Source organism: Festucalex cinctus, chromosome 3 (assembly GCF_051991245.1).
Source record: "Festucalex cinctus isolate MCC-2025b chromosome 3, RoL_Fcin_1.0, whole genome shotgun sequence".
In the NCBI taxonomy this organism is placed as follows: domain Eukaryota; kingdom Metazoa; phylum Chordata; class Actinopteri; order Syngnathiformes; family Syngnathidae; genus Festucalex; species Festucalex cinctus.
The window spans coordinates 20371133-20398693 of NC_135413.1; the positions used below are offsets into that span (position 1 = coordinate 20371133).

The 27561-nt window shown below is 37.4% G+C and overlaps 1 protein-coding gene across 1 annotated transcript in view; it reads right to left on the reverse strand.

Annotated features, from left to right (window-relative positions):
* Positions 1–27561, reverse strand: part of znf469 (zinc finger protein 469) — a 210030-nt gene that overhangs the window by 79928 nt on the left and 102541 nt on the right. Inside the window, exon 5 of the mRNA XM_077516550.1 lies at positions 16578–16608. The gene's annotated coding sequence lies outside the window, so the exon portion shown is untranslated. The remainder of the gene's footprint in view (positions 1–16577; positions 16609–27561) is intronic.

A 27561-nucleotide genomic window follows, 5' to 3' on the forward strand; every position in this document is an offset into this window, starting at 1 on the left:
TACACAGAAAAAACTCATTCAATGTATCAAACAGAAATAAATTCTATGTGAGCAAAGCAGGGGGTATGTGGAATTATTTTATAATTTATTTCCCAGATCAAAAATCTTTGTCATAGAAGCACCAAGATCAGAACAGCCGCATGGCAACCAAAAGTTCTCATAAGCTCAGATTTTTTTTTCGAAGCATACACATCAGTCTCAAAATATCTTCACACTCTGTCCATTACTTTCCAAAGGGCAATATAAATTGGGCTCCGTGCTACATGATTAAGAATTGTGATATCACAGTAACATGCAGCTGGGAGCATCAGCGAGTGATCAGATGTGATGGAAGTGTGCGTGATATCAGCCAATCAGAGTGCAGGTTTTCCTTGATAGATGAAAGTCAGGCTTTTCCAACTTCAAACCAGGAAGTATGTACGGGAACGCCTCAGAAATCCCCAAAGTCAGAAGAAAAAAAATAGTACCATTACGTCAACTTCACCGATGGACTACAATGTGACGTCACTCTGCAATGGCGACCCCTTTGATAACACAGATCGTGAATGGTCAATCACAATTGACTTGAGTGTAAGACTAGATAGCTTTCTTCATTCATACATATTCGACATAACTCATGTAACACAACATACATGACAGTATGCCGCTATCTCCCTGCTTGAAATTATACAGTGAACAACTGAACTGTATGGAATGATTAGGAAATAAGATAAAAACAATGAGTTAAGCAAAATCACGAGAAGTTTGCTGGTGGTCAAAATGAGTTTTGAGAACCAAAATCAAAAACAATTTATCACTGTTTTGGTTTACTTTCGCCTCAAAAGCTTTCAGGTCGGAACTGGGAAAAACCAACTCGGATATATCCAGCTTCAGACAATCCTTGAATGCAGCATAAGTAGCTCTGCAGCCACCAGACCAAAGCAATCGATTGTGTCATCTGTTGATCACCCCAAGCCGTGTGAATTGTGAATGACTGCTTGCTGCGAAACCTTGGTAAATGGTATACAGCACTTTCCCACCTTACAAGACCCTCAAAGCGTTTTACATTTAACTAGTCATTCACCTACTGATGACGTAGCATTAGGAGCAATTGAGCAACTGAAAATCTTGCTCAAGGATACTTTGACGTCGTCACAGTGGCATGGGATCGAAAACCACAACCTCTGGGTTGGGAGACGACCACTGAGCCACGTCAGCCACTTCTTGGAACCAGTCAGTGGCGCAACAAAAGGTTGAGTTTGGGTCTTTAAGCCATGCAAACTATTAGCGTTGCATGAGATATGCCCCGTGAAAAAAAATAAAACTAAATTTGGCCACACCATCACCCTATTAAGCTGGGAGCACCCACAGGGGTAGCGGCGGCACTGGCTGTCGATGGATGGAAAAATTGCCTGAAGGAGCAGCATGCTAGGCAATATTTCACCCTTGGGGTAATAATACATACATAGTTTGTATATTGGCAGATAATAATTGCTGTTTCATCACTTATCAGAAATGCAGTAGATGCAGTGAGATTCACTGACGTTGGTTGAGTTGCATTTTTTCTGTCTTGAGGGGTCCGAAAGGGAAAGAGACCAAAGTCTAGAGCTTGGCACTATACAGCGGGTAGTTTGGGTCTGTGACTGTGAGTGCATGTGTGTGCGTGATGCTGGCAAGACCAACAAACATGTTAAAGAGAAGCACAGGTTCCAGAGAACCACCTGGGGTTTTAATGCTGATCCAAAATTCAAAACCGCATTCACCTACCAACAAACCAGCAAATCAAATTTAGATTTCAAAATGCATGTGGAGTGAGTTTAAATAACAAAAGCCAAGTGTTTGGCTTTTAAAGTGACATTCATAAACCATGTTGGTCCCGACTCCAATAATCTCAAATATTTAGCAACATAATACTTGGCTCCTGAACTTGATCAGCGCAATAGAGAAGCTGGAACCTATGCCAGCTGACTCGGGACTGAGGCAGGGTGGTTTACCCCGGACTGATCACCGGCCAATCACAGACTGACAAATTGCGGCAGACCATTCAAGCCTACAGTATGAGCAATTCTGAGTCCTCATTGAACCAGGAGAGAACCTTCAGAAGCATGGCAAGAACTATGAAAACTGGATAAAAGGGAAATACAACTCCTGGAACTAATCAACTATTCTACTGTCTTTGCAGAAATATTTGGTTCAACAAACCTGGTGATGTTATGACTGTCCTTCTTGTGATCAGCATCACATCAAGCATTTGCGTTTGGATGTTCAGTATTAAGTAGATGAGGTCACAGTGGTGCGTTTCCGCATTCATTTACAATATTCCTTCTGGGTTTGTCATCTCAGTGCTTATGCATAGCCTGAAAAAAGACTTTAGTGAGGGTAAGACAAGTGACGGCTTTGTTTAATATCCATGTGCTTTTTGCAGAGATACCTCAACAAGTCCGAGCTTGGTGTTGATGACATTAAGTCGTGCCATGGGAACTGACATAGTTACAAGGGGTGGAAACAATGTTTATGTAAAAATGAAGTCAGCAACTCATCCCACTTATCACTCGCAAATTTCAAAAGAGGACAAAGGTAATCCAATGAAATTTTGTTGAGGATCTGGACAAAAGTGGGTATGTCATTATTCTTACCACAACAAAAATGATTAAGCCTGAAATCACTTTTGTGTAACCAACCATGTCAAAATAAAATATCTTTGAAGTATGTTGGGGAATAAAAGGCACTAGTGCAAATAGTTTGCCAACGTTCCTCAGGTTAGACACAGTTCAGACAATTAGACGACCAAACAAGTGGCTGAAGGAAGAAATAAAAGTTAAATTAGGCACAGAAAATTACTCACTAACACCTCTATTGACTGAACACAAAGCATACATCACTGATGTGATATCTAAATATTTCAAACTAAATATTTAAAATGCAAATTCTAAATGCCGTGAACCAAAATAAAAGCATAGGAAAGCAAGTGATCATGTGGCCGACTGTTACGGTTGTGTACTGTTGTGGTTCCTGTGGTGGTCATAAATCTCACAGCCTTAATAAAAGTGGCACTAAAACCTCAAAGAAATGTTTGTTATTTCAGATAGTTATTGTTGTAATTTCCAAGAGACCACATCCATGTATAAGATGGTTTATGATTTAGACATAGCATCTATATGGTTGATAGTTATTTAACATATTACTAAGTCAGAAGCGTTCATACTGATGATCTGCCAAAATGTGGCATTTATGTTAAAAATGATAACTTCACAATATTTTCAACAATTTTTGTGTCATTGCAAGCAAGTATGCGGTTATTTACTTTCTCATAAAATTAGTGAGTCATAACTACAACTACTCTCGTAGTTTTTTGTGAGGCTCTTTCAAACAAGGAGGCGATACCGTATGGTTGTGCCCATCTTAATGGAATTGACTGGTTACTCCAAAGATGCCAAAGGAACTTAATGTTTCAACTTTCTAAACCATGACACTAAATATAGTGCTCTCAGACCAAATAAATGACAGATGTCCTCTTGCTCTTTTTTTAAAACTAAAAATGAGCCTTGTTATTACGGTACTTTTGATTTATTCACCAAGCGGTCCTGGCCTTAAAAGGATTATTAAACATCTGGCAGGAGAGTGTTAGAAATAAATAAGAAGGAGTCAGACTATTTTCCACACTGTTTTGCAATATATTTCATATTATAAAGCAATTATCCAACTATTCAAAATTGATACTTCTATAATTTACAGTCACAAGTGGCAGAATTGCATCTGCCCTTGGTTAACATGGGCAACTCAATTTCTGCTCAGGATGGACAAGCATATTGTCAAACGTTGGAGCAATGGATGGCTGACTTGGGTTTTAAAACAACTATTAGGTCATTACGATTGACGAATGTCTTCAATTGCAGGCTTATTTAGCTTGGGCTGCATAACAGCCGCAGATCAAGACTGCCCAGCACGGGGAGGGTATTCATATTTTGGGTGGGATATAATTATTGCATCATAGAATGTGGATGTTGTGCACAATAACATGAAATTATTTTCATGGTATTTTGTGTAAGGGCAGGTCTGATTATTCAACAAAGCAAAATGATTGTTTTGAAAATGTCAACTGTCATTTCTGTCGCTATAGATAGACTGTGGTGTAATTTATCAGGCAGGCCTCACAAGTGTTAGAGAACACTTGCAGGAAAGGGCCATAGAAGTGCTGGAAACATGATGTCAGCTTTCAAAATACAATCATTCATGCTGTGATTATAGACAAACAGAAAACCAAAGTTAAAACCTTTTCTAATACTTGAGGATTTACGACATGGAGTGTCGCATTACTCATCAGTGTGAGCATGAGCCCTTTCTCAATTTGTTATGAGGTTCTAAACGGCACAGAATGACCAGTTTGTGCAGCAGTGTTAGAGTACGTAGGCACATGAAAAAACCCCAAAAGAAAATACATGCTCAGTTTAATGTCTCAATTTACTGCGTTTCATTTAATTGTTTGATATTCATGGCACTAATATAGTAATATTAAAAATAAAAATGAGGCATCAGTTTAAATCAAATATTCCCAAAGTCTGTTCCACAGCACATTCTTGTGTCATGACTCGTGACAGATTATCAGATCCAGTTTCACTTAATTGGTGCGAAAATTTACAAATGGCTGGCGACCAGTCCAGGGTGCATCTCACCACTTGCCTGAAATCAGCTGAAATCAGCGCCAGCTAACCCGCAACCCAAATGAGGAGAAGCGGTCAAGAAAACAGATTGATGGATGACAATCTTTTTCCCCTTATTTTCTTCTATTCCAGAAAATTATAGTGAAAGACAGAATGGAAGACAGAAGATGCAATTAACCTTCGTGTCCACCTGTTGCCATTCATGCGACATAATTCACAACAGGCAATATTCCACACTCAGAAAGTACATTTGCGAGTACATTCATATTAGAGCATCATTATTTCAGTATTCATATTTTGGGGACATTTTTGTTCAGTGGTGTCATGATGTTTTTTGGCTGAATAAATATATGGAAAGACTGGCTCAGATGACCACTGATTATTCAGCTACCAATCAGTGCAAGGGACATCAAAGTGGGGCGTTGACCCCCAGCTCCCTTTTCCATTTCTAGAACCTGCGTCACTGCAAAACAATCCATAATCAGTAGCTTTTCAGCTCATCAGCTTGCACTTTATTGCTTTCAGATCTTCTTGCAGTCCACCGAATCAAAGCTGCAAGAAGACTGTAATTTTGGTGCCATTTATTCTAATTTACCTGAGTTTTTGCTAGGCTAACCCTTGGCCTATAAGTTAGGTATGACTTGAAGTGACACTGTTCAGGGTAATGCAGTGGAAGTGTTTTGAACATTGTTGTGGTCATAGTGAGCTTGAGGGGGAGTGCAGAGTTCAACAGGGTCAAACACCAAAATACTCTTTTGTATAACGCTCAAAATACAGTACTGCTCTCAGCAGACAGTCCCATCTCCGGGACAAATGCCATAAGATTCCAGCAAGGGAGGGAACTGAAGGGTCAAAGTAAAGATATACTGTGTAGATAACAGATTCCTTTCAAGGAGAACTAGTTTTGCTAGCGACAACCGTTGTCAGATGTGGATGGAATAGCTCGCAGGCTGAGAGCAATGGAAGCCTCATTTAATGCTAGCTTTATCATCCCTGACAGCCACACACACTTCTAATACAATTTTTGGAAGAACAAACAATAAGTCCATTCATTTCCATTCCTTGCTTGAAAGCAATGTATCTGAAGTTTTTCATGCTGTCCATGATGCGATCCAGGTTAGAAAGCCACACCCTCCTTACGCCAATAAACCACTTGTCTGTCACTAGAAAACCGGAGTCTAGCGTCAGCCTGCATGCTGGGTCATGAAACGAGGTCCAACCCCTCAGGTCTGCACGCCCTGTGACCCCCACAATCACTCCTGCCTGTCAATCACCCACTAAGCTCTCAAGAAAGGGTGGGTTAGTGTAAAGGAAGAACAAACAGCTCCAAACACAAACTAATCCTTCTTTGAGGTGTTATCGTCCATTCCACATAGCATGTTAAGCACATGCCACTCCAATGATTCTCCTCAACAAAACACACGCGAGAACTACGGATCACGCTTGGAACCGCATTACGTATGTCGAGAAAAGGACAGTTAGGGATAACAGTGGTCGTGTTTACATGGAGACTTATTTCTCATTCCGATTGAAGATCTGTGGTTTACATGTAACGTCGATCCATGACATGTTCCGCTCCGTTATTCAGATCAGCCCCGCGGCAGCTGTGAAAAGGTCTGACATTGATCACGTGATATACCAAGATGAGTTCATTCGGCATTTAGCAGGATATTTGCGATAGCTTTCACACTTTCATTGAAGCAGACAAACTCATGTCAGGACGTCGCCATTTTAATGGGCGGAAACGACGACACATTTACGTCAAGATAGGCCTGGGCAATAAATCAAATTAATGTGATTAAGCATCATTTAGAAATCAAATACCATATTTTCCGCACTATAAGGCGCACCTCATTATAAGGCACACCTTCAATGTATGACATATTTTCAAACTTTCTTCATATATAAGGCGCTACAGTAGAGGCTGGGGTTACGTTGTGCATCCATTAGATGGTGCTGCGCTAAAGGGAATGTCAACAAAACAGTCAGATAGGTCAGTCAAACTTTATTAATAGATTACAAACCAGCTTTCTGACAACTCCATTCACTCCCAAAATGAATAAACAGCTGTTTTATTATTTTCTCTGAGGTAAAGTATTAGTATTAGCTAGCGATCCAAGATGGCGGGATCTTCTGCGCATGCGCGTCACCGATCGTGCAGGGTCACCGATAGCGTCTTGACAGCGAGACCTGTTGAGGCTCAATACTGATCCATATATAAGGCGCACTGAATTATAAGGCGCATGGTCGACTTTTGAAAAAATTGAAGGCTTTTAGGTGCGCCTTATGGTGCGGAAAATACGGTAGTTGAAAATGTTCTAAATCGTGAAATCGATTTTTGTCTTCTGGATTATTAAAAGCTGTTCTTCTTAAGTTCTGTTACATCCAGATGTTATCGTGAGTTGTAATTTTCCACAAGTGGCAGAATGCTGGATGGGTGGTTTACAAGTCATGTGTACTTCATTTTTGAGCATTGTTTTCCTTTTTGTTTGAAGTGCCCACAGATCACTTTGAAGTTTGAAGTTTGAAGTTTGAAGTTTATTGAACATATGCACATATACACGTATAATTATATAAACACAAAGTTAAAAGTAAAAAAAAAATAAATAAAATAAAATAAAAGAAACATCCAATAAATATCTATGTATATGTTCAAGGGAGTAGGAAGAAGTTGAAAACTTATCCAGTCCTACCCCTTATTCTTCATATCCTATCACTTATTTATAATAAATTACATTTTTAATAAAAGAAAATATAATGCTACTCGTATAAAAAAATAAATTAAAAATAGAAATAAAAATACACTAGTAACACACATATATACAAATTTCATTACACTCATATTAATACATCAAAGAAAAATAAGTAAATGAATAAATCATTTCTACAATCTTCTTAACTTATATCTGATTTAAATAATAATATTGAATTTTACTTTTAAACATTCTTTTAAATTCAACAAGTGAATTACATCTTTTCAGTTCGGTTCCCAAGTTATTCCACAAATTAACTCCTTTAACGGAGACACACCTTTGCTTAATATTTGTTCTTGTTTTGGGTTTTTTGTATACACTTGTACCCCTTATATCATAAGGACAGTTTCTAATTTCAAACAACTTTTGAGTACTGTGGCAGAGTAGATTATTGTATACTTTATACATTATTTGTGCTATTTTAAACTCAACCAAGTCATAAAATTTCATTGTATTTAATTTAATAAATAGTGGATGTGTTGATTCTGTATATTTTGATCTATTAATAATCCTTATGGCTCTTTTTTGCAATTTAAAAACAGTGTCAGTATTTGTTTTATATGTGTTTCCCCAAATTTCCACACAATAGGTCAAATATGGTAATAATAATGTATTATATAATGTATATAGTGAATTCATGTTCAGGACCTCCTTGGTTTTATAGAGTATCCCTATGATTTTTGACATTTTCCTTTTAACATTTTCTATGTGTGGTTTCCAACATAATTTATCATCAATAACTACTCCAAGGAATTTATTTTCATACACCCTTTCTATTTCAATTAAATTCACCCTAATTTTAACTTGATGAGTGATTGGTCTAGTACCGAAAACTATGAACTTGGTTTTATTTAAATTTAATGATAATTTATTCATATCAAACCAATTTTTTATTGTACTTAATTCATACTCCACAGTAGTCAGAAGCTGCTTCAAGTTGTCTCCAGAACAGTAGAAAGTTGTATCATCCGCAAACAAGACACTCTTGAGTATTTTCGAGACACAACAGATATCATTCATATACAATATAAATAATTTAGGGCCCAGCACAGACCCCTGAGGAACTCCATGAGTAATCTTCAATTGTTTTGAATTTGTATTTTTAAACTGCACATACTGATATCTATCATCCAAATAACTTTTTATCCATTTATATGCTAAGCCTCTTATACCATATTTCACTAATTTATTCATTAATATAGAATGGTCTATGGTGTCAAATGCTTTCTTTAGATCCATAAATATCCCAACAGTAAATTTTTTATTGTCTATGTTGGTAGCTATTTCCTCTACAAGTTCCATGACTGCCATTGAGGTGGTCCGTTTTTCTCTAAAACCGTACTGATATTCACTCAAAATCTTATGTTTCTCAATAAAATTATCCAGTCTATATAAAAATAATTTTTCTAGAATTTTTGAGAACTGTGGCAACAATGATATTGGTCTATAATTACTAAATATATGTCTATCACCACTTTTGTAAATAGGAATTACTTTTGCTATTTTCATTTTTGATGGAAATATACCAGTTTGGAAAGACAAATTACAAATATATGTAAAAGGTTTTACAACATATTCTATAATACTTTTTACCAGTGTCATATCAATATTAAAATAGTCGGTAGACTTTTTATTTTTTAATGTTTTTACAACATTTAATACTTCAATATCATTAACACCATTTAAAAACATAGTGGATGAATTATTTACAACGTACTTATCTATTTCATGTTTATTTCTTGTCTCTGGAATTTCATTTGCCAAATTTCTACCCACATTAACTAAATATTCATTGAAGTTATTGACTATGTCTGAAATTTTATCGATTACACTGTTTTTATCTTTTATAAAATATTCTGGATAATTTATTTTTTTAGATCTATTTTTAATTACATCATTTAGTATTTTCCATATTTCTTGCATATTGTTTTTATTCTGCTCTAGTAATGCATGGTAATGATCTTTCTTCCTTATACGTATAATATTTAATAATTTATTTTTATAGGTCTTATACTTTGTTTCAGATTCCATAGTTCTTGTTTTAAGAAATCTTTTATATAAAATATTTTTCTTTTTACATGCATTTTCTATCCCCTTTGTCATCCATACCTTATTTGGACCTTTATACTTCCTTTTAATTTGAACTATTGGACAGTGTTTATTGTATAAAAAGTTAAATGTTGACTGGAATTCACTATATGCAGTGTTAGGATCGTTTTTTGAATAGACTTCAGACCAGTTATGCTTTTCTAGGTCCAGCTTAAAGGCAGCCATGGACCTAGGTGTTGTTAATCTTTTTTCAATTGTGTAAGTTGACGGCTTCATAATTTTTTTTTCAAAATAATCATGAAGAACTGCAAAGACCGGAAGATGATCACTTATATCATTAATAAGGAGTCCACTTTCTATTTTAAAATCTATTTTATTTATAAATATATTATCTATTAGTGTAGCTGTATCAATTGTTATTCTACTTGGTTTCGTAATGACAGGGAATAAACTGTTACTATACATCATATTTATAAAGTCGGTTGTTTTCTGGTGTCCATTAGGATTTAACAGGTCAATGTTAAAATCACCACACATTATTCGCGTTTTTTTATCATTTGTATAACTAAGAATTTCTGCTAGTTTATCGTTAAATGTGTCAAGACATGACCCAGGTGTCCTATATATACAACTTATAATTACATTTGGTACATTTTTCATGTGTACCTCAATTGTCACACATTCCATTACGTTATCCATGGCAGTTGTCAGATGTTCAACTTTACTACATTTAAAAACCTTATCAACATAAATTGCAACACCTCCTCCTCTTCTGTTTTCCCTATTCATGGTAAACAGTTCATATCCTTCCATCTCAATATCATTTGTTATCTCATTTTCAAGCCATGTCTCTGATATGGCTATTACATGGAATTTGTTAATTTTACGCAAGCATTCTTTAATTTCTGCAACATTTTTATGTAGACTTCTACTATTAAAATGTATAATTGAGAGTGCATAACAATCATTATCTATATTTACATTTAGTTGTTCATTTGTATAATACTCACAAACGATATCATAATTGTTGCTACCAAAAAATGTATCTGGGTCAAGGGTATTTTCTAAATCAGATATCTTATATTCCGTATAATCAAATATTTTAAGGTTATTTCCCTTTGTGTACAAATTTGCCATTTTGGCATTTTGTAGATCTTAGTCAGGTATACTATACCCAGCATACTATATATTCTTTCAGTTTATTAGTGAGTTGCGTTGGTCTTGATGTCTTGATGTGCTTGTTCGAGGGTGAATTATCAGTTTGTCGTATCTTATGTAGGCAATCTCTCCTCTCTCTCGTGCTTCTTTCATTTTTGGTATGAGTTCTTTCCGTTTTTTCCTAACAGTGTCAGTAAAGTCCTCGTTAATGTATATTTTTGTACCCTTGAGATTTTTTGCTTTTTGTAGGATTTTTGTTTTGTCTTTGTGTTTTTCAACTGTAACAGCTATTGACCTTGGTCTGTTCTTCCCAATATCAGGTTTGCCTTTGCGATGTACCTGCTCCAATTCTATCGTCTCCTTCAACTTTGCCACCCCACTCCACAATTCATTCCGTCACCACTGAAATAAATAAATGAAATAAAACCAAGGTAAATCACCTGAAATCTTTCTTTGACTGAGGAAGTAAAACAAACAACTGAAATAATGTGGTTGCCTAAGTGTGTATATGTACACTCTAAAACAGGGATGTTGCTGTCACCGTTATGTTAAATGGGAGTCGGCATATAGATCATCCTGTGGTGCTGGTGAATAAGTGATTATTCCTACTCCGCCAACCTGTGGAATTGTTTCTTTCAACATTTCCACTCATGAATCCTTGTGTGGTCAACGCTGAGGTCAGCCAAGCTACATACTCCGTGATAGTGATATATGAACGTAATGAAAGCCGATTACGAAGCGACAAAGTTCATGCTGCTACCAGGCTTCACAAATAGAAAAACAACTGGTTGTGTTGAGTGTATATTCGGTCTCACAAGTCATTCAATAAAAATTACATGGAGAAGAGTCTGTCAATGCAGTGACGCTACAGAAAAGTTAACAGTAAGCCCAGCTTTTTGTAATTCTTCTCTTACAGAGGTTTGTTTTGTTTTGTTTTTTCCCCCCCAGCGGTTTGTTTGCCCTGCTGCCTCTCACAGGTCAGGTCAGGTACTTGGGACTATGACAAACATCCGGTTTCTTGTATAAGAATTGATTTTTAACTCATTCACTCCCAGCTTTTTTCACAAAAGCAATCCCGTTCGCTCCCGGCTGTTTTACTGGATTTTGACTGATTTTGCAAGACCCACAGAATATTGTGTTCAATTGCTATAAAAGCATGGAACCTACCAAAAGAAAGATTAAAGTCTCTTCTTTCATCAGGAATAAAAAAGTATGATTCTATCGGTTTCTGTTTTGCAGCGATTAGCATTAGAAGAGAACTAAGTTTCATCAGTTTTCACAAATCTATTTAAAATTCTAAGTAATTTAGCTTTTTTTCTAGATGACCCTGGTTGATCTCCTTTGCTCTGCTGCCACCTGCTGGCCGTTTGTGTAATAACTGCCATTCCTGCAACCGTTTTTTGCAGTTGAGAGGCTGCATCAAAGCCTTCTGTATGCTCTAGCATAAAAACAAAAAACAAAAAAACGTATAAATACGTCTTTGGGACACTTACAACATTTAAAAAACATATTTACACGTTAGTGGGAGCAAATGAGTTAATAATTGTTGTCAGTCATTTTGAGTACTATAAAAGCAACAACACATGCTTATCCTTTTACTAATCGAACAGTTAAAAATATTGGTTATAATGTTGAATTTGTTTTTGGGATTTGCTGAACATTTGTCTGTAGTCACGGACACTGTAAGGTGGGAGAGAATGATGAAGACTCCAAGCGCCTTTGAAATTCAGGGCCCTACAAAATAATATTTTCGATTAGCAGCAAAGTGATATTTTTTCATGGGGCCCCAAATCCCTGGGGGCTCCACACTCTCGAGGATTAAAGCTCTCTCTGAAATAGCAGTGACTTTCCTGCCTTGACATAAAATAGTGGAGCTGACCACTGGCACAATACGAAATAATGACAGACTATGTGGACGAAACTATTGGAAAATTGTGACCTTCATTGCTGACATTCCATCTACCGTGTATCTACCCGATATCCTCAAATCAGCACAGGCGATTCCGGCATGAAATACAGTATATGCCACGTTAATGTCTTGGAGGCTTGTGTTTGATCTACCTTGTCTTTGAAGTGACTATTTTTCCAGGTCCGAGGCACAGATGGATTCTTACTAATGTAGACAAACAGTATTTGTACAACATCGTCTCTACCAGAGCACACTGTTCAAAGATATTTTTTTATAGTCTTCTTCACAGCATGCACTCATACATGCATGGCCATGTGCATTAATCCTATGTTTAATAGAGGCCATAATGTAAAATATTGGAATACAAGAAAAACACAACTAACTGCCTTTCTTGAACAAACCTGAAATGTTGATGATTTAAAAGTAAAAGTAAAAAGCAATGCTACCTTGCTGTGCCTCATTTAAAAATGTTTAAGCTCATTGTTTGTGTTACTGGTCGCGCTGTAGGTATTACATAAATATTTATCAATAAAACACAGTCTTGTATTGATCTTTCATATTGTGTTTTATTTCCGTAATCACCAACACATGAGTGGCATGCATTACATTACCATCAGTACACCAAGCAGGTAGTAACTGCTTCTTACTATTGGGCAAATAGGTCATTTAAGTGGGAGGAAAATGGCCAATTATCCAAAATACAGTACTTACACTACTCTCACTGACAGGACTTAATGTGGGGTGTAGTCAGCTGAGAGAGGCACCAGCCTGTGGCTCTGCACGTTAAGTATAGACAATACGATGGTCTAGAGGATCGGAGGGTTGGATGTTTGGTAAACGTCCTTGAGACAGGCAAAAAACAGTAAACAGTACCCCTTGCTGAGGCGCTTCATTCTCACATTGCTCCAGTGTTTACATGTCTGCAGATTGTTTTCTTGTTTAAACGTTCGCATTCATTGGATGGCATATTTGTCCTCATGCTGTTAGATGAAGTCACTGTATCTGCATCAGGCTTTACCTAATTTTAGAAGATGAACTGGCGCAAACCGATCACAAATTTTCATTGGTCATTTTGATTTTTTCTTCTTTTCGACCTTATGCCTGCTGCAAGCAGGTCTAAGTTGTGGCACAGGTAGAGTAACACGACCTGGTTGAATTTAACAAGGTGCATGCAGAGAGATTTGGAGTTCTGCAGATGTGTCGTGGATGTCATCGTATTGCATTCGTAAATATGACAACGGCATAAACGGAACCCTCTGAATCATTGTGGAAATCAATTCAATGGACACATTAATATGATTGTTTTGATTATATTTCCTAGCTGGCCGCAACGTAAGCTGTCTCCAAATGCCCACTTCACAGTGGGGATCTGTGATCGACATGGCCAACCTGGCATTAAGTTTGTTTGCAGTTGCTTATAGTGATCTTTTCCTGCTTCAATCTGCTGCATGGACTCAGTGCACCTTGCACGTTCTGAATTTAAAGGGAATGAGAAGAGCTGTCATTGGCCTCAAAGCTAGTTAAGCTGCATTCATGGCCACAACGGCGCAAACTGCCCGAAAGGAAACTCCACCCATGTGCACAGTTAAACTGCAAATATAGTGCACTAAGTCTTTATTTCACACTATATGTCAATTCCCCTGATAGCCCAACTGAAATATGTTTCTTGGCTGTTTGTTAAATCTCAGCAACAATTCAACAACAGCATTTGTATGATTTAGTTTTCTCGTGGTACTCGTGCGCAATCTGAACTACCGTAACCTCAAAACGGTATTTAATTTATGGCTTTTATCTCACAGGTACTTGTTTATCTATCCTTCTTCCGTTTATTATCTATCCTTCTTCCGTTTATATGGGGTCAGGTCGTGGATTCACCAAATCAACATGTAAATCTTCCTTTTTCAATACAGCAGACAGATGCAAAGTCTGAATTACTGCAGATGCTGCCAGTCGATCTCCTGATCCATTCCTCTCTTACAAGACTTAGAAAGGATCTTGTCCCAATCCCCGACAAGGCAATCCACCCTTTTCTGAGGAACATGGACTCAGATTTGGAGTTGGTGATTCCACCTCCCAACCGCTTCACACTCTGTTGCGAACCACAGCTGGTTGAAGCCAACAGAATCACATCTACAAAAAGCTGGCCCGTAATACTTGGGCCACCAAACTGGACCCACTCAATGCCTCAACAGTGCCTTGTGATTTTGACCATGCGGTTATGAACAGAAGTAGTGACAATGGTCTGCCTTGGTGTAGTCCAACTCTCACTGGGAAAAAATAAGAAAAAAAATAAAAGTCTGTCTTGGCAGACAAAACTCTAAAACCAGTTGTACAGTGACTGAACTGCATTAATTTGGTAAAATGGATTGGATGAGATAAAATTATACCTTAGAATATGAAAGGGCTAGGCACAAGTTACAATTAATGGCAATGAGGTAATGGCAAGTATCTGGAACAAGCAGAGAATGCAGAGAAGCTGTCAAAGTTTGGCGAACTCAGAGGAAGATTCATGAGACCCAGCCGAATGAAATAGGGAAAATTCCCAGCTAAGACCTTCAATACCTCGTACAGAAATTAGCATTTGAAAAAACAACAACATTGTAACTTGGCTGTGCATAAGAACCAACACTCACATTTTATTGGGGAGACCAGAAGGCTTTAGTGGAATAGTAAAATTGATGGATTTAGTGATTGAAGAGAAGGATCTCCCATTAGTGGAAGAGCTTGGTCAGGCATACGACAGAGCACAGAACCGGGCCCAAAAGTCGCCTTATTGCCTGTGACGTTCTTGAACCTCTTTTGTGGTTTCTAAACCTCATATCTTTGGCCTGCAGTCACTCTCTATTTATGCAAGAAAATAAAGAAGAGAACAGCGCCCCTCCTAAATCTGTAAACTGCAATTAAGCTAAATTCCAAGTTTATTTCCAAATTCTGTCCTTCCTCCAGACCATGTGAGAGACTTCAGTCTAAAATTATCACACTTCTGGTCAGGAGACCAAGTGGAAGCCAGCACTTTGGACTGTCTTCTCTCAGGCCACAGGATCACAGAGATGCAGTGGCTCAAACTATTGTAATAGTCATCTTCATGGCCAAATGTGACTAAACGTGTCATTTGACAATTTGGAAATGTGACAGAGCTTACCGTGGGATCATAACATATCACAGATTTCATCCACTTGTGTTCTGACTGCTGCATTTAAACTGAAAAACAAAAGTGATCAACTCACGGTGATAAATTGTGTTGACAGCTTAAGTCCAATTAGCCTCTTAAGGACAAAAGCATGTGTGTCATGAGACGGCTCAAATGATGGCATGATGTCATTTTTGACGTTTTATGTTGACCCTAACTGACGTCTGGTAGCAAACACAAGCCCACGCGCTCTCCTGTCTTCACTCCTTTTCCTTGTCCATCTCTCCATCATGTGTTTACATGTCAGTGGAGTTAGCGACAGGGCTGTAATTGGAAGCCTACAACCGTGTTATTTGGAAGACTGTTGTCTTTTCTTGGGAGTGTGGTGGTCAGCAGAGAAAAACAAAATTTACAAAGGGAGGGGCAGAGCATCAACCATGCATTATCCCCCATTGGCTGTGGTCAGGGACTGGCATTTATGTGTGAAAAAGGTAGACAAAAAGATGGGGGCAGATTTGTTGCCATGGGACACACATTTGTGTCAAATCTGCAAACATTTTAAGACCATAAAAGATGTATTAAAATGTGCACCTGCTTCAAAAGGATAAATGTCCCAAGTTTTCTCATTCGATGGCATCACTTGTCATGTATAGTGAAACCCCAAACTACTCATTGTAGTGGATTTTTTTTTTAGTCGTTTTTATAAAACAAAAATAAAGGTTGTTTTTATATTAAAAAAACAACATTAAATATATTTCATCAATGTGTGCTTTATCTGTTGTCATTTTATAATATTTTGCCACTTTCTTGCGTTATTACCAGCGAAAAGTTGTTCATTTAACAAACAAAAATAAAACACTTTAACTCCAAATTTGGCAGTTTGAATCATTTTGGGCTGAACTGCCTTGAGGTTGAGATTAAGTGAATTTTGTACTTACCGAGTATGTCGTCACATGTAAGCCTTTACTCCTAGAAAGAAAAAAGAAGACACATTAAAATAATTAGGGGAAGTCAACCACCAGCATTTTCTCTACAATATGGCCTATGCAGTCTTAACGCGACATTCTGATTAATATTATGTTCGTGAGTTAAACAGCAAAATTCACCCATTTTGATCCATCTCAGGGTGCGGCCATTTTGTCACTTGCAGTGGACTGAAATGACATCACAGATGGTATTGTGGTTCATAACAATACAATTTAGCCTGTTTTATGAAGCTGAGCCATGATTGGTCGTTACCTCTGCCCTAAACAACCGTGATGTCATTTTAGTCGACAGCAAATAACAAGATGGCTGCCCCCTGTTCTCTGAATGCTGTGTTTAGACACATGAGGGCACATACAACAAGATTTTTGCGGGGTTGACTTCCCCTCCAAAATAAATAAATAAATAAATTCAAGTTTGTAAACAGTCAAGTGTGGAGATAAGTCTGCTGCTAATCAAATTTAAGCAAAAATAAATAAATAAATACATATATATATGTATATATATATATATATATATATATATATATATATATATATATATATATATATATATATATATATATATATATATATATATATATACATATACAAATAATTTGTGATTAGCTTTGTTTCCAGATTTAAGTCAATACAGTTTCTTGAAACACACAACCACGTGTTTAGGTAAGGCCCTCCCTCCAATTGGTTTGTTAGCGCATTAGCTTCTTTTACACTGCCTGTCAAAGATGGCTTTAGAAAGCAATTGTTGCTGCTTGACAAGTTAGATAAGTTGTTGTGTTTTTTGTTGTTGTTGTTGTTGTTGTTTTTTACAAACTGTGCTAGATGACTTGTTTTGTGGTGATACCAGTAGGTAAAATGCGAGTCTGTATGTTTCAGAAGGGTCAATTACAGTGAAATGGAATGAGCATATTTTAAGATTTAGGAAATTGGATTAACCGACCATTGCAGAATTCACAAATCACATCAAAAAGAACATCAGTGCTAATCCCCCAAAATACAAAACAAAAGTTGTTGTCCAATATGTGTCATTATTGGACAAAAAAACTTTTGGGTTGGAACAACAGTGTGTGTTGACAGTGACTTTAAATATTGCTGACGTAATTTTTGATACAGAATTTGGAAAACATCACATCCAGTGCTCTCTGCCATAACCAAGTAAATACCTAAGCTAATCTACTAAAAAAAAAAAAAAAAAAAAAAAAATGAAAGTGTAATTACATCAGCACAAATCACTATGAGAACAGAAAATTTGTTTTTTAGTTGGATTCGAGCATCCAGACATGCTTAATCTAACACAGACTTGAAGCCCCACCAGAGCACAAGTGACCTCAATGTGCCCAGAGTCAAAGAGGATTAAAAACTAGTCAGTAGAGAAGATGACGATGAGTAATCTAAAGATGTGTTGAGTCTGCAAACATCCAAGACTGCTTATTTTTACCAGCCGCGTGTGGCTCCATGTGTTTGTGATGATAATATAAGTGCTGAGCAGATGTAGGTGAAATAAGACCTGCATCACTGCTTTGCTGATTCTAGCGACACACATCCCCCTGTGAGAAAAACAATGGCTCATCCACTAACAGTTACCTTATTAAATCACTGATGAAAAACACCAGGCTTCAAAGTAAAGCAGTAAACGTCAATTCCAAACGTTGTCTCATCATGAAGACCAAAGCACTCGTCTCAAACACAAAAGAAGGAGCTAAAAATGTTGAAGAAATTGTGATTAATGGAACGAAAGGGCGGACCTCAGTCAGCTGGTAAAGGATTCATCCCACCTGCGACCCCAATGAGGTAAAGAAGATGGATGGAGAGATGGATGGAAGGAAAAGTTAATGCTAGTTAATAACACTATTTCAGCTCCATTTCATTTAATATTACCTGTGGCAAGGAAACAGTTGCACACTAACAGCCTGAGCAAAATGTCAACTGCAGCTGCTGTATGTAACCTTGTTTTTCCCCATGAGCACAATGTACAGGATATGAATGTCAAGACATACTTGTTTTGAGTTTACATGTGAGTGGGCGCGCAGCTGAGCTCTTGCGTCGTATGCCCATTAACCTCGTACTCCGAGACCACCCCGGCATGAGTGTGAGGATAAACATTTCTTAATGGATTCGGCAGGGAAAAGCCCTGCTGAAGTTCGTCCGCGTTGTGAAGGCCAAATAGTGCTTTGCTCAATCAGTCACTGTGAGGGCCAGGGGACTGAAAGAGGTCCGGTTCAACACAGCAGAGATTAGAAGTAACAAGAAGAAACGTCTGTTTGCGACACATGCTTGTGTTTTCCACTCTTCATAGAATGCATAAATGATTTGGATACTCTTCCAGGCAGAGCAGTCTTGGCTGGAAATGGATAGCAGAAATAAGAAATCTATATTTCATGTTTCACACGTTAATGATTCCAACATGACGCTTTCCCACCGCGACCAGACAGGACAATTTTTCAAAAAATATGTGCTGCCATTGCATGAAACACAGGCAGCATTATTTATTAAAAAATGACTATGCGGATTTGGAGGCTATATGGATTAACATGAGTGCTAAAAACAACACAATACAAATTGTTTGATTCGCAGTCTGACCCCATATGACCCTTTAGGACTGTCATGGTTTGGGTTGAGTTTTGGTTGTTTTTTTTTTAGTTTTACTTACGTCGTGGTTTAGGGTTTTGTTTGATTGTATCCTTGTTTTTCTTAGTTTCATTCATGATCTGTGTTTTGGGTTGTTGTCCTTGTGTGCCCCCCAAGTCTTGTCAAGCTTTGTCATGTCCACCTGTGTTTGCCTGCCCATCTAATTGTGTCAATTAGTGTGTGTGTGTGTGTGTGTGTGTATTTATTCTCTTGTCTCCCTTCTGTCCGTGTCGATTCATTGTTGTTTTCCCCCCAATCATGCTGCCGGTTTTCTGCCTTGTTGTCCCCCCGTCTTGCGTTGCTTACCTTTTGGAGTGCACATTTTGTTTGGTTTAATGAAATTCCCTTTGCATTTCAGTGGGTCACCACTACATGCGCTGTCGGTGGGTTTAAGAAATCGGATTGTTCAGATTACATTTGCATTGATTGGTCTACGGTGAATTTAGTGTATTTTTCTGCTCTTGCCTTTAGGAACAAAGGGCTTAAAAATTTTAAACATGAATAATGTTTTAAAATAGGACTTGTGCATTGGAGGCATATAAAACCAGTGTTTTAATAAAATGGCACATAATTGGTAAGCATTTCTTTTCCAACACTATTTGATTGCTTTTATCATATTCATTGAGCTAAAGGTGAATAATGTAGAGGCTGATTTACACTGACTCTTGGATATATATATATATTTTTTGTATTTTTGGGTGGACAACTAAAAACAACTATTGTGTAATTAAACTTTACTGTTGCAGGATTTGTGTGCATGTCGAAGAATCACGTTTTCTTATCATAACATCTCACTTTCATAGTTATGAGTCCTGGGGATTTAAAATTCCAATAGTTGAAAAGCAACTTGACTGATTTTTCTCCAGAAATTATATTCTGCTGGGCTTTACGACTTTTCTGGCTTGATAAACCATGAGCACATCTTCAATTTATTTGGTGCTTCAACTTTTGGTAAACTTTAGGTTTGGAATTCAGATTTAGGTGAGAACAAGCAATGCAATGTTTCAACATTTTGAAGGGAAAAGTCAAGGCAAGAGACCCTGTTAGAATAGAATTACTGAAATTAGTCATTGACACTGACAGTAAAATGGGGCATTCGCCTGATTTGTGTGCAATGGATGGATGGATGGATGGATGGATGGATGGATGGATGGATGGATGGATGTTTCAGGGCTCAAATCATTTAAGTTAAGCACAAAACCCTCTTTAATTAAACGCGGTCTAAACCACTTTTATACCTGTTATCAACATGAATGCTATCAGTTGGGGTGAACACTCAATTTTACGCCCACTATTCTGGATCTTTGTTAATCAGGTCCTTTGTCTTGTATAAATAAAAATGCGTTATACTGCTGACTTGAGAAAAGAAAGACAAGCTTTCTGTTTCTCTCACCAGTAAATCATTACCAACTTAAGTTTTTCATCCCAGAGCAGCCGCAAGGTTGACTCATGAGGAATGTTCTGCTATCCTTCAACTCAACCACCGAATTACTCATCACTGAGTGACCGATGACTGCATGTAGCATTAGCACCCCTTGTGGACTAATAGACTCAAGGTGTTCTCATGATTTATGTTTTTGTCTGACATGAATGAGCTGGAAAATATGTATAATTTCCCCTTGGTTCAATTTCATTTGGAAATGGCGAAATCAAAACACACCAAAATACATCAATAAAATCCAATTGAGGGCCTTCCCAAGTAATTGTTTTTTGACATTAGGACATTAAGATATGAAAAATGTCCTAAAGGAAGACTTAGCTGTCAAAATTTCTGGAATAAAAAATGTTTTGCCCTGAGCAAAATAGTATGTTGTGGTAGCCATATTCAGAGTGTGTCTCGTGGTTGGGTCAAATGGAGGTCGGATCACGTTACTGCCATAAACAAACCGCTCTGAAATTCATTGTTGACCAGACCAAGACCATTTCCTTCAAACAGTCTTAGTCCACACTACAGTGCGACTGCTGTGATCACACTTGCCCAAACAAATTGAAGCAAGGCAGAGTTGACACACAGTCCAGTTCCACCGGATTAAACAATGCGGCTTTGAATGCATCCACTTGTTGTCTCTGTTGGGAACCTTAAAACCACATAAACGAGTCTGAAACTGTGGATGCATAATCATGTTTCCGTCTGCTTCACTTACAGTAGATGCTTTGACGAGTACAAGTTGATGTGACCCAGCATCAGGACTAGTGTACAGTATTACTACTGTATGTAGCACTGTTTATATTTATTATTATTCTGATTGCTGTAGTAATTGGCAGTGGTAGAACATACACAACCACTCCAAATGTAGTCAATTATTATTATTATTATTATTATTATTATTATTATTGTTATTATTATTATTATATGATAAGTGAGGCATTTGTGTGACAAATATTTACAAAAATAAATGAAAACACCCTATAAAGCCTGGACATAACTTGAATTTCTTGTGTAATAATAATAATAATAATAGTAATAATAATAATAATAATAATAATAATAATAATAATAACTGGACTAAGTGCAATTTCTGGAGAAATTGCATGGGAATGCTGAAAGCTGAACGCTAAGATTTTGAATGCATGTGGAATGCTTATGAAGTAATTTGAGAGATAAATTATGAAATTATGACCTCCCGGTTACTGGACAATTCACTTTACCAACTGTGCCACCAAGCAGTATCAAACATCTGGTAATGATGCTAAGATATATATAGAAGTGGGTGTGGAAAGTGATACTTAGAAAAAGTTCAATGTCTGTCCCATTGAAAATGAATGGGGAAGAGTTGATATTAAATGTTAAATTGTGCAAAATACTGTAAGTAAAATGGAATCAGACGATATATACCCCGGGAGGCGAGAATTTTTTTAAGCTAGTTGAAATTTGAATAATGTAAAATGGAAGTATTATGTTGGAGTTGTTACACCTCAAAAAAGTGTGGAGAATAAAAATCACAATAGCATATGTGGGAATGGTGAAGCATTCCCACAATAATAATATAAAAACAATAAAAATCCAAATTATTGTATATATATATATATATATATATATATATTTTTTTTTTTTTTTAAGTAGTGAAAATAGTTACTTTGCCTGGTAACAAGTTACTTTTATTATGAAGTAATTTAATTACTAACTCAGTTACTTTTTTTTAAGCAAGTAATGGGTAACTATAACTATTTTTTAAAGCAACATTCCCAACACTGTTCATGACATATCCCCTTGTCATCCCCATGGACAAATACAGGCTTCAAGCTCTCAAAGGTTGGATAGCTGTAAGTTCTCAGCTTCCAGTCCAGATAACACAAACCATGAAAAAAACAAACACCAGTCCACAAATCAAGAATGGAGCCCACTGGCTATGTGTTGGTTAACCTCTCTGTCACACTCAGGCCTCAGGCCTCAAGCCTTGCTGTTGTCCAAACACAAACAAGCAAACCACATGACCAAAATCATAAATACAGCAAAACCAGACTGTGCTACTACTCAAGTAAAGTGCAGACAAGAATAAAAATACAGTTGTTTTCAATTTGTCACAGTTCAGACCTTTACTGACAGTTCTAACAGGCATACATAGACATCCATGTATCAAAACCTTTGTGTATGGTTTACAGTTTTGGAATATTCGAACATTAGTACTGAACCTGAAAATCCGACCGGGGTCTTGAAACCGCCGAATCACAGAAGTCAAATGAGAATACAGAGAGACAAACGCATTATTGGTAGCCGTTTCCAAAGAAAATGTCTGTGTCCGTAAATGTGTACCCATGAAAGTTAAACATCCAGGTTACGAGTCGGAATGTTTGAATGAGCAGCAGCTTGGCTGAACTGTGTCATTACTTAACACACATCTGTCACCTCCTCTCATCTGAATCACTACACGCGTGAAGCTTTAAAACAAAGGAAACTTTTTCTTCTATAATTGTTTTAACAGACGCATAGGGCAGTGATGAGAGTGAAATACACCCATGCATGTACTACCACAAACACATCACCCTTGCAGTGTTGTTGCTATTAAACAGATGTGTGTCCAACCAGCACATGTGGTTTGGAGAAAGGATTTTCCTCTTGAGCAAACTGTCAAGTATGAGCTCCCAAGTTTTGAATGTCCTCCAAAATGCATGAAGACTGTGACACATCCCAGACAACATCGAACTTTAGCGGGGGGGCAGAGCTGACTGGCAGGTGGCCTGATACTCGCTCATCACACTTTTGGGCGCCCATCGTGCCATTTTCATAACTCACATCATACAGCCTAATAGAATATCTACATGGAGGTCAGTAATCATCCCAAGGTCTTGAAACATACGTAATGCAGTCAGCATTCACATTCATCACTGTCCCCAGCTCCTTGTCAGGAGTTTTGTTTTTGTCTATCATTCTTAAATCGCCTATTACGTACTAACCCCTTGCTCGTTTTGTGCACCAATATTTCATCGGGTGTTAGCGTCTACTGTTTCTGGACTATAGCTGGATCTAATCTGTAGATTTGTTGAGCCGCAAGAAATTCTATTGGCTGAATTTCGTCAAAGTGGTTCTGGGATTTTCCACACTGGGAACATGACTGACAAGCTAACAACATTCTATACAAGCACGAAGAATATTTGTAATCATACACAAATTACTTCAAGCCGGAATTTACATTTTAGCTGATCAATCTTTGAGGCTAAAGAGGTGAGGAAAGTTTTCATCTGTGTTTGTACAGTGGATAAAAATGTCTACACTTCCTGTTCAAATGGCAGAAAACGTGAAAGAAAATTAGACAGCACTAAATTCTTTTGACCTATAACTTAGCTCAATTAATAAATGTGTAATGGTAAGGTAGAGGTGAAGAAAAATGATAAATCACATAAGTACTTCCATGAAAACTAAACAAACCGTAAGTATCTCTGAATGAAATATGGGAAACGTAACGGCATCTTCCTTCCAACCCTACCTACTAACGATAATCCCTTTTGTGACTGGCTCCAAGTCATTTAGATCATTCAGAAGTTCCAAAATTGCATTGCTCAACAGATGGTAAGCCGATACTTTGGCGATTTGAAATGATTGTGTTTTTTTAAAATGTATTTTTTTTTAACTGTACTTACTAAGGTGAACCAGTTGCCAATTCATTTCTCTGCCATTTAATGAAAGCCAGAAAAACAGCAAAACACATAAATCCAACGAGCACACTCATGCAGAAGCTTCTCAAGCCACAGAGATGGTTTTTATGCTTGCAATGTTTCCATTTTGTGTTCAGATATGTTTGCTTTGTATTTAAAAAGTGTGCCTTAATAGGTTTGAATGTTTTGGGTACTGAAAAGTTTCTTTTAAATGGTCTTCCTAGCAAAATGTTTATCCATAAACGTGGATTCACTGTATCCGTTTTGTTCCGTCATCTCCTCCTCGTTTTCCTGTCACTACTCCTCGACTTTGTCTGTCACTCTGATTTTCGATCTTCCTCCACTTATTGCTGGTACCCTAACTAGAATAACAACAAAAAAAAGAGCAAAAGCAAAGGAAGAAGAAACTGTGGTGCTTTCTAATCTACTGCAGACAGTCAGAGAAAGGACAGGAGCTTCCGTCAGCTTCCGCCAAGTCAAACCGACACCAGTCATAACTATGCCCATGCTTACCCCAATACTAACCACTGACTCTGCCACAAATTGCCATCTGCCAAACATGTCAATCTTGCAAGCCCACCCACAATTCTGGTGAAGCTACAAGCTAAAGGCAGCCCAAAAGTGGACAACTACCACTTCTGCCAACGTTAAGCACACTACTGTATAATCACCCAAGACTTTTAAACTAAGGCAACAACTGTGCGTTTGTTTCTGTGAGTATGTCTTCATATAGGGAAATGTGCAGGCGTGACGGATGCAAGACGGATCCTTTGTATTATTTTACACACTCCTTCATTCATGGAAAAATATTCAGTGGAATATCTGCCATCTTTTCCATAATGCTGCTTGACTTCCACATTTTGTTTGTTTTGGCAAAACATGTTAAGAACCTGCAAACTGTATTAATCTGTGAAAAAAAAACAACCTTTCATATAAACTAGGGTGACAAGATGTCCCGCTTTGGCCAGGGCAGTCCCGTTTTTGAGCCTTGGGTACCGCATCCTGATTCCTGACAGATTTAACCAACCTTATTTGTCACGATTTTATTCGATTCATTGTCCCGAATTTTGCCATGTGTTTCCCAGGCATTGACTGGAACTAGAACTGATTCCTGCTTTTGCATCGAAGGATCATGGGAAATGTAGTTCTACTATCCACTCGGGATGTCACGATAAGGGCAATACCGTGATATCGTGATATTAAAACTCCTACAATATTGTCGTCATCATGTTCACAATATTTAAAAGGAACACATCTGTTAAAAAAAAGTCAGGTTGATTTCCATTTGTGCAGTTCTAGTACCCTCTAGTGGCTAGTTTATTAGTGCAATTTAATTTTCATTAGGGATGTTTTGGACTTCTATGTTTAAAATCTAGGCTAATTGTCAGATGAAGGGAATCTAATTTGCTTGTGAAGCGATCAATGTGTGCTTGCATTACCAAGTAAGTGCCTCAATATTGTTATTAGAGATTGTAGGTGGTTTATATGCATTGCTGTTATGTACGGAAGCACAATATTGTGCTTTTTTTTTTAAAGTATGAACTTTCTTTTTTTTTTTTTTTTTTTTTTTTTTACAATATTGTGATCTTTTTTATATATCGCCAACGCCCCCACAATAATGTGATAATTATTGTATCGTGACCTTCATATCCTGATAATATCGTATCGTGATGTTTGGATGTCGTTACATCCCTACTATCCACTGTGGTTGCCCGTACGCGGTCAGACTAAGCAAGCTGAGTTTTCTAGTGGCAATTTCCAATGTTACAGTGCGTCACCAGTGTGAGTTAGACAGCACAATCAGCTTCCAATAGCTGGATAACGGTGACTACATTGACTTGTTTCGAGCTGTTTGACAGTCAACCAAGAGCATTTAGCATTACCGATTGAAACCGATGTTCGTTTTTTTTTGCACGCCAAACCTGTTGACGAAGATTCACAAACAATGAAATAGGTGAAATTTCTTACATAGTGCCCCGGTTTTTAATTTTGAAAATCTGGTCGCTCTAATTTAAATGTATTTATGTTAATTTGTGGATTGCATTGACTTTTCTTCTTTGCCATCACCCTCAACAAGGTTAACAGACACTTAATGGAGATAAATGAATAGTAAATGTGGCGTTTGTTGGAAAGTGTCTTTGGTCAGTTGCATGTTAGCCATTATGCTTTCAGCTGCAATTAACTGTATTGCTCATACTGCATTGAACAGAGAGAACAGTTACACTTTGGTTACTACACACTTTTCCCCTTTGCCATCACCGCTCTATGGCGGCATCACAAAAAACATTTTTTTTTAAAAAGCAAATAAATCATAGGAAAGAAAATCCCAAAAGTGTTGAAATGGTGGATTACAATGTTGGTTTTTTTCCCCTATGAGATTCCATTGTATTATTTTGCTTTTTCTGGAAAAAAAAAAAAGTTCAAATGTGCCAACTCAAAATTATGGCACAAAGTCGAGGATAATTGGGCCCAAAGAGGATGTTTTCAATGTTTGCCCTGATACCATGACGACACGCATGAATGCTCACATTGCGCCTAAAATGTTTTGGTACAAACAAAATATAACAAATTCATTCAAAAAACGGAATAAACAAACAAATAAAGGCAAAGTCCGACAAAAAGGAGATTGTTAATTTTAAAAAAAATAATTTGTGAAATGAGATACATACTTGGACATCAACAAAGAAGACAAGCCACACGCACACGCACGCACGCACACACACAAAGCCATTATATTATTACATAGCTGCACGCAAACACAAAAAGCCTTCTCCCAGGCCTTTGTGTTGAAAAGAGCAAAAATTCTTAGAAAAATATATGTTTTGAAAAATGTCCACATTTTCATGGGCAAGGTCTAACAGGTGCTACAGGAATCAAATAAGAAGTAGCGAGCCAGAAAGAGTGGCTGGACAACTTTTAGTCCATATAATCGGTTCATCATGACATGAGTGTGTGCCCATTAAGGGCAAGCTGTACAACTTTGTAGTGTTCTGCCACTGTATGTCACGCCAGACCACAATTAAGATGATTTAAAGACCGTTAAATACAATCAGTCTGTCATGGCGTAATGCTCAGTCACACAAGGACAAGTCCGTCATCGTGATAATGGCTAACAATTGTACTATTATGGCCGGTGCCATTTGTGACGTCGCCACGGTCATCGATGCGAAACCATCCGAGGCAACAGCACATGTGAGCTTGCTAACTAATAGAG